Source organism: Beta vulgaris, chromosome 8 (genome assembly GCF_026745355.1).
Source record: "Beta vulgaris subsp. vulgaris cultivar EL10 chromosome 8, EL10.2, whole genome shotgun sequence".
Classification (NCBI taxonomy): domain Eukaryota; kingdom Viridiplantae; phylum Streptophyta; class Magnoliopsida; order Caryophyllales; family Amaranthaceae; genus Beta; species Beta vulgaris.
Genome location: NC_079209.1, coordinates 53882116 through 53892999, shown reverse-complemented (window position 1 = coordinate 53892999; position 10884 = coordinate 53882116).

Below are 10884 nucleotides of genomic sequence, written 5' to 3'. Positions count from 1 at the left end.
ACAATTAATAACTAATAACCTAAATATCATAATTATATATCCGAATTTCATAACTATTAAGCAAAAGCTAACTATATGAATTAGAAAACCAAAACTAAGAGCCAAAAATATGTAACTAATTATTAAAATTCCTTAACTAATTGAAAAATTATAACTATAACTTGAAAATGACAAAATCAATCCTTTGAGAAATATGTAATTAATTATTAAAATTCCTTAACTAAATCCAATCTCCTTTGAGAAACTTTTAACACCCATTTTCTTCTCTCACTAGTCCCCATCTCTTTTGGCTACTGTCCACCACCTTTAATACCAGAAGAATAGTCCCACCCACCAATAGGAACCCCACCTAACCAGCTACAACAACGTGAACCCCGCGTCACATCACCAACATTTCAAAAACCACATATCTTAGCCACCCACGAATCTGGAATCAACTACAAACATGAAAACTAAAAATGCTATCTTCCAAGTTACGCCCTACCACCAATTTACCATCGCAAACCATAGCCACGTCCCCCCTCAAATCAGGCGTTGTTGAGAAGACGCGCAACAATTGCTTGTGCCTTTTGCTTCGCAAGTTCTATTTCATCTTCAATCTTTCTCTTTCCTCCGATTCCTCCATTGTTGGTTCCAAGTGACTCCATTTTCTCTCTTTCTCTGAAGTTTCTTCAATTGTGGCCTCGATGAAGCGAATAATTGACAAACTTCTAAAAATAGCAATCGTTGTTGTTCTTCAGAGACTGTTAGAGAGAGAACACTTCCATAATTTAAGAGGATGGTGGATGAATTGAAGGCGGTGGTTGAGGATTGGAGGTAAAATAGACTCGTCTCACGTTAATGTTAACGTGAGACTGTCTTTTATAAGACTGTGCGTAAAAGTAAAAACATATACAAATTAAGGTTTGTATTATTTTAGTGATCGAAAGAACGCTTTCAATTTACTTGTATTATCATTATTGTCATTTGTCGGTAACAAGTGATACAAATATCCTCCAACAACAAACACGAACCACGTCGCAAATATTTTGTATTTGGACACTTTCTTTTCTGGTAAAGTCTTTTAAAGCCTTTTAATTTGCCTGTTAGGTGTTGATGTTACTTAATTTCTCCATGATTATCAGTTTATCACCATATTGGACATAAATCACAACAATTATTAACGGTTTTATTAATTAGGGTATTAGAGTTTCTTTTCTGGAAAATGAAGTGTAGATTTTAAATCAAAAATAAGTATTAGAGATAGAAAATAGTCTTGTGTTGACCTGGTCCACATAAATATTAATTATGGTGGATCAAAGTCTCCTATATGATACAGTGACCATTTTTTTTTTCATATAAACACTTTTAAAAATTTAAAGTTACGCTAACCTACTATCATCTAATAAAGTGATTATTTTTTCTCATACGATAAGCTTTCTTACACTAATTTATTATAATGAAGGTTACACTTTATAATATAGTAATATTTTTTTTTTCTCACATACTCACCCTTTATAACTTATAACTATTTCCCTTTTATATTTATTATTTTTAACATAATAACCTTTTTTTTTCATAAATCAAAAATACTAGCATCAGGTCCAGACTATATTTTTTCCTTTAGAAAATTTCATATAAAATTTTCAATTACGAAGGAATGGAGGATTGAAATGCGATCCGTACCAACTTACTCACTATTATTGAGGGACATTGATTGAGTGACCCTAAGGGTTGTCAACCCTCTTATTATTGAATTTTCATTGGTTAGGAATACATTAAAATATTATTTTTATATCTCTTCTCTCCTCATTTATTACATACATATTAATATTTTATTCTAATGTATCTAAAAGGGTTGGCAACCCTAAGGATTACTCAAACATTTTCCATTATTGAGTATTGAGTTGAAAAGTGGAAGGAGAGATTGCATTGTAATTTAAGTAATGATGATATTAACTTTACAAGTAGTTTATTAGTAATATTACCACTCTACAACTCATCATGTTGTGATGTTATCTATAGTCTACACCTAGATGCACCGAAGCTTATAGACAAAAATGACCCAGACGTACGCAATTTATTGCATGGTGGATGTATTAACTTTTTAATTAAGTAATTATTATGTGGCTCAACAATTACAAGGTGAAGTTTCTTTTCGAACTTTCTAACTGAAAGGCGAAAGCTCACAATGGTGACTGATGTCTGATCACTGATGAATAATGAAGTAGCATACACAGTTAATTTCACAAGAAGAAAAAACAAATTTTCATATTTTAAACGCATTGAATCTGGAAAATAAGATCATAACAAGGAACTTTGCGTTGAGAAACACTCTAGGGGACCAAAAGCTTTTAAAGCTTTGTACTCGATCATATCAATAAATAATCTGGACTCTGGAGTGAGTAGTCAAAAAAGTTTGTCTAGATTCAAGGAAAAACTATGTTAGTCCATCTAATAGAAAATTAAATATTGACATATACAACTATAACCCCTATGTATTTTTTGTTCTTCCTACTATAAGGCAAAAAGAAAAACTTAGCATAAATTTGATTTTATCATACTTTAAGCGTCCACATTATTATATTTGTACTTTTTAAATATTGAGTTTTTCTTAATATATTTTAATGAGAGTGGAAAAAATGCATATCAAATTCGAAAAACGGTACGAACTCGGGATAATGCTCGGACTCAAATACTAATTAAATATTAATAGTAGTCAAATTTGTGCATTGACAAGTGTGAAAATAAAATTATGTAGGTTAACTATGAAATATTCCCTTTACGTTATCATGCTAGCTAATTAATAAGTGAAAGTATTGGGTCAGACCGTCTGACCAATGCTTACTGTCAGACGGGCTGAGCCCAAAACTCAAACTTTTTTTAAAAGCAAAATCCTCACAATTGCATAATTAAACAAAATCCACGCCACATTATAAACCTTCTTCTCCAATCATATTCAAAGTAGTCAGATTCAAAAATCATCAATTAATAAACAACATCAAACCTTTGTACTTAGATTTCTCTGTCTCCTCCGCACTCTCATTATCATCAACCTTCTTCTCCAAATCAGATGAAGACAACGACGACGCAACAACGGCTGTGACGGCGGCAAATTCATCTAGAAGCTTCTTCTTCTTGTTCTCGACTTCTTCAATGTACTTCTCCTTCACTTTCTGAACCAGAGAAGCAACATCTTTCATAGATGATTCAGTTAATGCTTATAATGTTTCAGTTGATGTCTTTTTATTTCAGTTGATATCTTTCACTTGTTTTTTTACAGTTTCAGTTAATTGATTTATTATTTCACTTCATTGGTCTATTCTTTCAGTTGGTTTATCCTTTTAGTTGATGTTGTTTTTCTTTCATTTAGATATTTCTACCTTTCATTTGGTATTTTTGATTTTGTTTTTCTTTGATTTTTTGATGTTTTCAGTTGATTATTATATTCTTTCAGTTGAAACCAACTAAACAAAAATTGAAACCAACTGAAAAAAATTGAAACCAACTGAAAAAAATTGAAACCAACTGAACAAAAATTGAAACCAATTGAAAAAAATTTGAAACCAACTGAAAAAAAAAATTTGAAACCAACTGAAAAAAATTGAAACCAATTGAAAATCGTCTGACCAAATATTATGGTCAGACGCGTCTGACCCAATACCTTCTCAATTAATAATTATTAGTTAAGTACTTGTTTTTATGGTTCATAATTGATATATCCAACTTATTTTCCTCAATTAATCCCGAATTTTATGTAAAATGAATTGACACAATAGAATATATGGTGTAGCTTAGAAGTTGTGGTGCGTGCTTGTTTGGTTGCCAAAAGTATTGTAGTACATAAACATAGTAAGTAATAGAAACTTCGCGAGAATTTCTACTAAAAAAACATGAAGAAATGATCTTTCTTTGGAATTTTAGTTTATATTGCCCTATTCAACCAAAGAACATTCACTTTTCATAAAAAATAGACTTCCTTAGCATCAAAACCTTGTAAGAAGTACATTCAACCAAACAATCATTTATGTCTTACTCTCTCCGTCCCATAATATAGTGCTTATTTTTTTTTACACGGACTCCAAGACGTAACTTTGACTTTTAATATCTTCAATTTCGTATTAGTAAAAAATATAAAAAGTTGATATTATGAAACTACACATTGAGATGAATCTAACAAGATCCCACATGAATATGTTTTTTTTTATATATACAAATGAGAATATTCGGTCAAAGATTTTAAAGTTTGACCCACCAAAAATGAAGTATGCATTATATTATGGGACGAAGGGAGTATATGTTTACCACCCTCCCCAACAAATTCTAATTTGCACATATAAGGTTTTCTTTTCACCACTATTTTCAACCATTTTTTTTCTCATTTGCTAAACGTCGCCCTAAAATTTAATACTAACGCCCTGTATAAATACATAGAATTGTATTTATGTATTTTTATACTCCCACCCTCCCACTCACACTCTCCTTCACTCTCATCACCACTTTCCCCACTCTCTTGACCCTCATACTCCGGCAAGAAGAAGAATTCCGGCGAGATCTTCGGCGAGGAGCAGTGGGGATATGCGGCGGCGAGAAGGATAATTTCGGCGGCGGCAACACCTTGAAATTCCGGCAACACCACCCCCTTTTCTCTTCTCTGTTTTTTTTTTGTTTTAAAAAAAAATTGAGAAAAAAAGTGGGCGCCCACCAAGGACGCGTCCACCGGTGGTGGGGTGTCCTTGGTGGGCACCCACTTTTTTTCTCAATTTTTTTTTTAAAAAAGAGGAGGCGTCCACCAAGGACGCCCCACCACCGATGGAGGCGTCCTTGGCAGGCGCCTCACCATGTGGTGGAGCGCCTGCCAAAGACGCCTCCACCGGTGATGGGGCGTCCTTGGTAGACGCCTCCTCTTTTTTTTAAAAAAAAAAAATCATTATTTTAGGGAGAAAAAACAGAGAGAAGGTTGAGAGAAGAAGGTGGTGGTCTGTCGGGATGAGGTGGCGGTGCTGTTGGTGGTAGTCTGTCAGGGGTAAGGTGGTGGTGATGGTGGTGGTGGTGGTGTGGCAAGGTAGAAGGAGTGGTGAGGGAGGGTCAAAAAATCAAGTATACTCATTGCCTGTATCTAAAAGAAAGAGATTGACAAGGTGGAGGAGGGGTTAAGGGGAGGAGAGAGAAAAAAAAATGCTAAGTATTATGTATAAAAATACTCTATTTAGAACGTTAGTAGGAAACTCTAGAGCGTCGTTTAACAAAGCCTTTTTTTCCCTTCTTTCTACCTCTACTACCTCTTTACTTTTACACGTACAAGGATTGAGGAGATTTACATCACTTTCCATTATTTGACAAAAAACAATGCCGTGAATCATGTAACTTGAGAAAAGAAGCACACATAATAAATTCTTATATTCACTATATCATGTACTTAAATTTGAAATCAACAAGATTATGTAATTATGTCGGTGATGATGGTGCTCTTTAGTTAAATTAAAGAACTCTTACTTTAGAAGTGGCCACCTTAATTAGCGAAAATGTGTCAATACTTACTATGTTATGCAAGAAAAGCATTTCAAATTGCGTCTTAACCGCGAACAGTGGATATAATTTAAGCTGAAAAGTGAAAAGGCAGAGAATTTAACGAAAGGAGACAAACAACTTTTTACGATTATCAGTTACTAGTTGGATTTGTTGGAACAAGATTTTTTCTAAGAAAATCATTAGATTAGTCGGGTAATTTTTTTTATTAAGAAAGATATTTGGTCCGAGACCAACTCTTACTAGGCTGCAGAGCACATCAGCTTAAAGTATGGGTAATGCGATAATGCCCTAGAATTTGAGAAGGTATTCCACTGAGGTACCACATCTCCCTCAATCTTTGTTGCACTTTACTAATCTATAACTGTTACTGTTTTACAGTTAATTCAGACGACATATGATATGGAGTAGCTTACATCAGCTCTCAATCTTGTCCTTTTTATTTATTTATTCCTCTAGTTTTGTGGAGTTATATGATAAAGCATGTGGATTGTGGAGTAGTAGTATACAATGCAACTTCGTACGTAAGAAAACATTACTCAGTCAAGAAGTAGCCTTTTCATTTATTTATCTAATAACTTTGGTTGGTTTATTAAAACTTAATTACTTTTCATTAGCAACATAATCCAGGAATTAGATTCAGTGAGTTAAGATTTGGATAAGATTGAGAGAAACTTCTTTTGAGTAAGAAACGTCGCACTCATAGCCAATCTATTAGTTAGATAACTTAGATATATTGACCTAAGATAGAAGTCGTATTTTTTAAGAGAAAGTAATCGACATTTTTTAGATCAAATAGTTAGAGATGCATAAAAGAGAAAATAAAGAGGTTTAATTTCTTTGAAAATCATTAGATAATTATCATAATATAAAAAAATAGGAAATAAAAAAGGATCTTAACAAGGCATTAGGAATTGGAAAGTGTAAATGCTAATCAATTTTTGTGGAACTAATAGTATTACATCAAATTATGACAACACATAACAATCTCTTAATCAAATTGATAGAATAGTGAACCTAAAAGATTAATATTAGGTCTAACCCGGCCAAGTAAAAACTATTCCTAACGAACAATGGATCCAACTTATAAAGTTGAAATTTAAATGATATTTGTTTTATTAAAGCTTTTAGATAGCAAGCCAGGAATGTAATAAATTATTATTTCTAAAACTGAAATGGTAATGTTAGACATATGTAATATATTTGTATATATTAGCATATCTTTGTATTAGTCAAAGTATATATTAGTTTCCTGTTTTGTAGCCTAGAATAGTGCTGAGTTTGTATAGTATATTAACTGTTTTGGTTAATGGAAATAATCAAGGGATTATTCTCTTTCATGGTATCAGCCAACCCTAGATCCTCCTCCTCTCTTCCGCCTCTTCTCTCTCTACCTTCTCTGTCCCGTCTTTCCGGCAGCAGCCATGGTTTCCACCAAAGGCTCGACTTTCCATCCTGCCTCGCCGTCTCCAACATCAAGAACAATATCCCTATTACCCTTGACCTGGAGAACGTACAATCGGGACATGGGCTGAACTATTTAAGGTCCATGCGCGGTCTCACCGTGTCTTACACCATATTATTCCTCCTTCTGATGCGTCGTCTTCCTCGCCCACCACTGACGCCGAGAAAGAACTCTTGGATCACGCTTGATGCTACTGTTTTACAGTGGCTTTATTCTACTATCTCCACGGACCTCTTGCATACCAATTATTGAACCGGATATGTCTGCCATGACTGCGTGGAATAGATTGCGTGACATATTTCAAGACAACAAGAACTCCCGGGCCGTTGTTCTTGAACAGGAGTTCTCGCATTTGGCTATGGCCGATTTCCGTCGGCTTCGGCGTATTGTCAGCGCCTCAAAGAACTGTCTGATCAACTCAAACAGGTTGGTACTTCCGATTTCAAAATGATCGCCTGGTGTACAACTTGTTTCGGACTCACCTCGGCTTATCAAACGGTTGGAACCTTTATCCGTCAAACTTCCCCGCTTCCTCCGTTCTATCAGGCGCGCTCCATGCTCACTTTAGAGGAAGCAGGGCTAGCCAAACAAGCCGCCGCCGGTGCCGCCACTGCCATGGTGGCAGCCTCGTCTTTCGATGCTGGGATAATTCTCATGAATCCTCATCTCACATGCTACTCACGGTGGGAGAAAAACTCAGTCGCGCCCTCCCGGAAAACGACCGGCCGGTGGTCGTGGTGGTGGAAAATCGGGTGGCCGTGGTGGGGGTGGTGGCCGCCGTGGTGGACAGCAGCAACCGCCGGGGTCACAGCAGCAGTTTGGTGGCAGTCCGTGGCCTTGGCAGTGGCCGTGGACCCCCCCATGCCCATATCAGCCCAGCAGCCTTACTGGGCCAGGCCCACATTTCAGTCACGCCCCCCTCAGCCTGGGCCAGGTGTGTTAGGCCAGCGTCCCCAAGCATATGCTGCCTCCACTGGGCCAGCAGCACCTACTCCTACAAATATCGAAGCTGCAATGTACACTTTGGGTCTCTCTCCTCCAGATTCCAACTGGTATATGGACACCGGCGCGACCTCTCATATGACATCCGGCCAAGGTAATCTCTCGTCTTATTTTAATTTGAGCAACAATCATGGCATTCTAGTTGGTAATGGTAGTACTATTCCTATTTCTGGTTATGGTCATGCAACCTTACCTTCCCCACACCCGCCTCTTACACTCAAAAATGTCCTTCATGCACCTAACTTGATTAAAAATTTAGTTTCTGTTCGGAAATTTACCACTGATAACTCTGTTACTGTTGAATTTGATCCTTTTGGGTTTTCTGTGAAGGACCTTCAGACGGGGATGTGTCTCATGAGATGCCATAGTCAGGGTGAACTTTATCCCATCACCACCACTACCTCTACTCAACCATCAGCTTTTGCCGCTTTAGCTACTTCTGTGTGGCATGAGCGTCTTGGACATCCGGGGCCCTCTATCCTTCGTTCTCTCCAACAAAATAAACTGATTGATTGTAGTGTTCTAGTAGTTCTCATTTTGTAACTCGTGTCCTCTTGGAAAACATATCAAATTGCCATTTTTAGTGTCTTCTTCTGCTACAATGTTGCCTTTGATTTATTCATAGTGATTTATGGACTTCCCCTATTTTGAGTTCTGCGGGTCATCGTTATTATATGTTATGCTTGGATGATTATTCGAATTATTTGTGGACCTTCCCCCTCTCTAAGAAATCTGATGCTTATACCATTTTTGTTTCGTTCCATGCTTTCATTCGCACTCAATTTGGACGAGACCTCAAAAATATTCAATGTGATAATGGGAAAGAATTTGATAATGGGCCATTTTGGGATTTTTGTAAGCTTAATGGTATTGATCTTCGTCTATCTTGTCCTTATACCTCTTCACAAAATGGTAAAGCTGAACGCAAAATAAGAACCATTAACAACATTATACGGACTCTGTTAGCTCATGCCTCCTTACCTTCCTCGTTTTGGCACCATGCTTTATCTATGGCCACATATCTCCTCAATATTCTTCCAAGCAAACTACTAGATTCTCACTCTCCCCTCAAAATTCTTTATCAACGTGACCCTCTTTACTCTCATCTCCGAGTTTTTGGATGTTTATGCTATCCTCTCTATCCTCCACCACTATTAACAAACTTCAACCTCGTTCCACTCCATGTGTCTTTTTGGGCTACCCCACTAATCACCGAGGTTACAAGTGCTATGATATCTCGTCTCGCAAAATCATTGTGAGTCGCCATGTGATTTTTGATGAAACCCAGTTTCCCTTTGCCAAAATTCATAATCCTTCCCCTTCTTCCTATTCCTTTTTAGATGAGGGCCTCTCACCTTATCTGACCCATCATCTGGCCCAACCGGCCCCCTCTCCGCCCAGCACAGCTCTCGGTCCTACTGTTCTGCCTGGACCCTCCTCACCCACTGGGCCGAGCCCAAACCCCGTCCAGCAGCCCTCTTCCCTTCAGCCCGGTCAGCAGCTCCCTTCCCCGCCTACTCCTTCGCATCTTGGGCCTCCAGCGTCCCAGCCCGTGTTGTCACCTAGCCCCATGCCACACTCTCCCTCTCCCTCTTCCTCACCTCACATACCTGCCCCACCTTCCACACGCACTGGGCCTATTACCAGAAGCCAGCGGGGGGTTTTTAAACCCAAAAACATTTTTTCTCTTAACACCACCACCACTAAATCTCCTTTACCCCGTACCCCGGTTGAGGCTTTGCGTGACCATAACTGGAAACTGGCTATGGATGCTGAGTATGATGCTCTCATTAAAAATGAGACGTGGGAGTTGGTGCCCCGTCCCTTGGGTGTTAATGTGATTCGGTCTATGTGGATTTTTGCTCATAAACATAATTCTGACGGTTCCTTTGAGCGACATAAAGCTCGTCTTGTAGGTGATGGTAAAACACAGCAGGTTGGTGTCGATTGTGGGGAGACTTTCAGTCCAGTGGTCAAGCCAGCCACCATTCGCACTGTTCTCAGTCTAGCTCTCTCTAAGGGCTGGCCTATTCATCAGTTGGATGTGAAGAATGCCTTTTTACATGGCACTCTGAGTGAGACAGTTTACATGCATCAGCCTATGGGCTACAGGGATCCTCTCTTCCAGATCATGTATGTTTGTTGAAGAAGTCCTTGTATGGGCTGAAACAAGCTCCTAGGGCTTGGTACCAGCGGTTTGCTGACTACATCTCTACTATTGGTTTCTCTCACAGCACCTCTGATCATTCTCTCTTTATTTATCGCCACGGCGATTCTATGGCTTATTTATTATTGTATGTGGATGACATTATTTTGACAGCTTCATCTGCGACATTGCTCAGGTCCATCATTTCTCACCTGAGTTCTGAGTTCGCTATGAAGGACTTGGGTGCTCTGAGTTATTTTTTGGGTATTGCTGTTACCCGTCATGCAGGTGGTATGTTCCTTTCTCAGCGACAGTATGCTACTGAGATTATTGATCGTGCTGGGATGTCTACTTGCAAGTCTTCCCCACTCCTGTTGACACTAAACCCAAGTTGGGTGCTTTTCTAGTGAACCCTATGCCGATCCTCTCATTATCGGAGCCTCGCTGGGGCTCTTCAGTATCTCACTTTTACTCGCCCTGACATCTTTATGCAGTGCAACAGGTTTGTCTCTTCATGCATGATCCTCGTGAGGCTCATATGCTGGCTCTTAAGCGGATTATTCGCTACCTCCAGGGCACTTTGGATCATGGTTTGCATCTCTACTCTTCATCCATCTCCACTCTTCTTTCATATACTGATGCTGATTGGGGTGGATGTCCGGATACCCGGCGCTCCACATCTGGGTATTGTGTGTTTCTTGGTGACAATCTCCTGTCTTGGTCGGCCAAACGCCAACCTACTCTCTCCCGGTCTAGTGCTGAG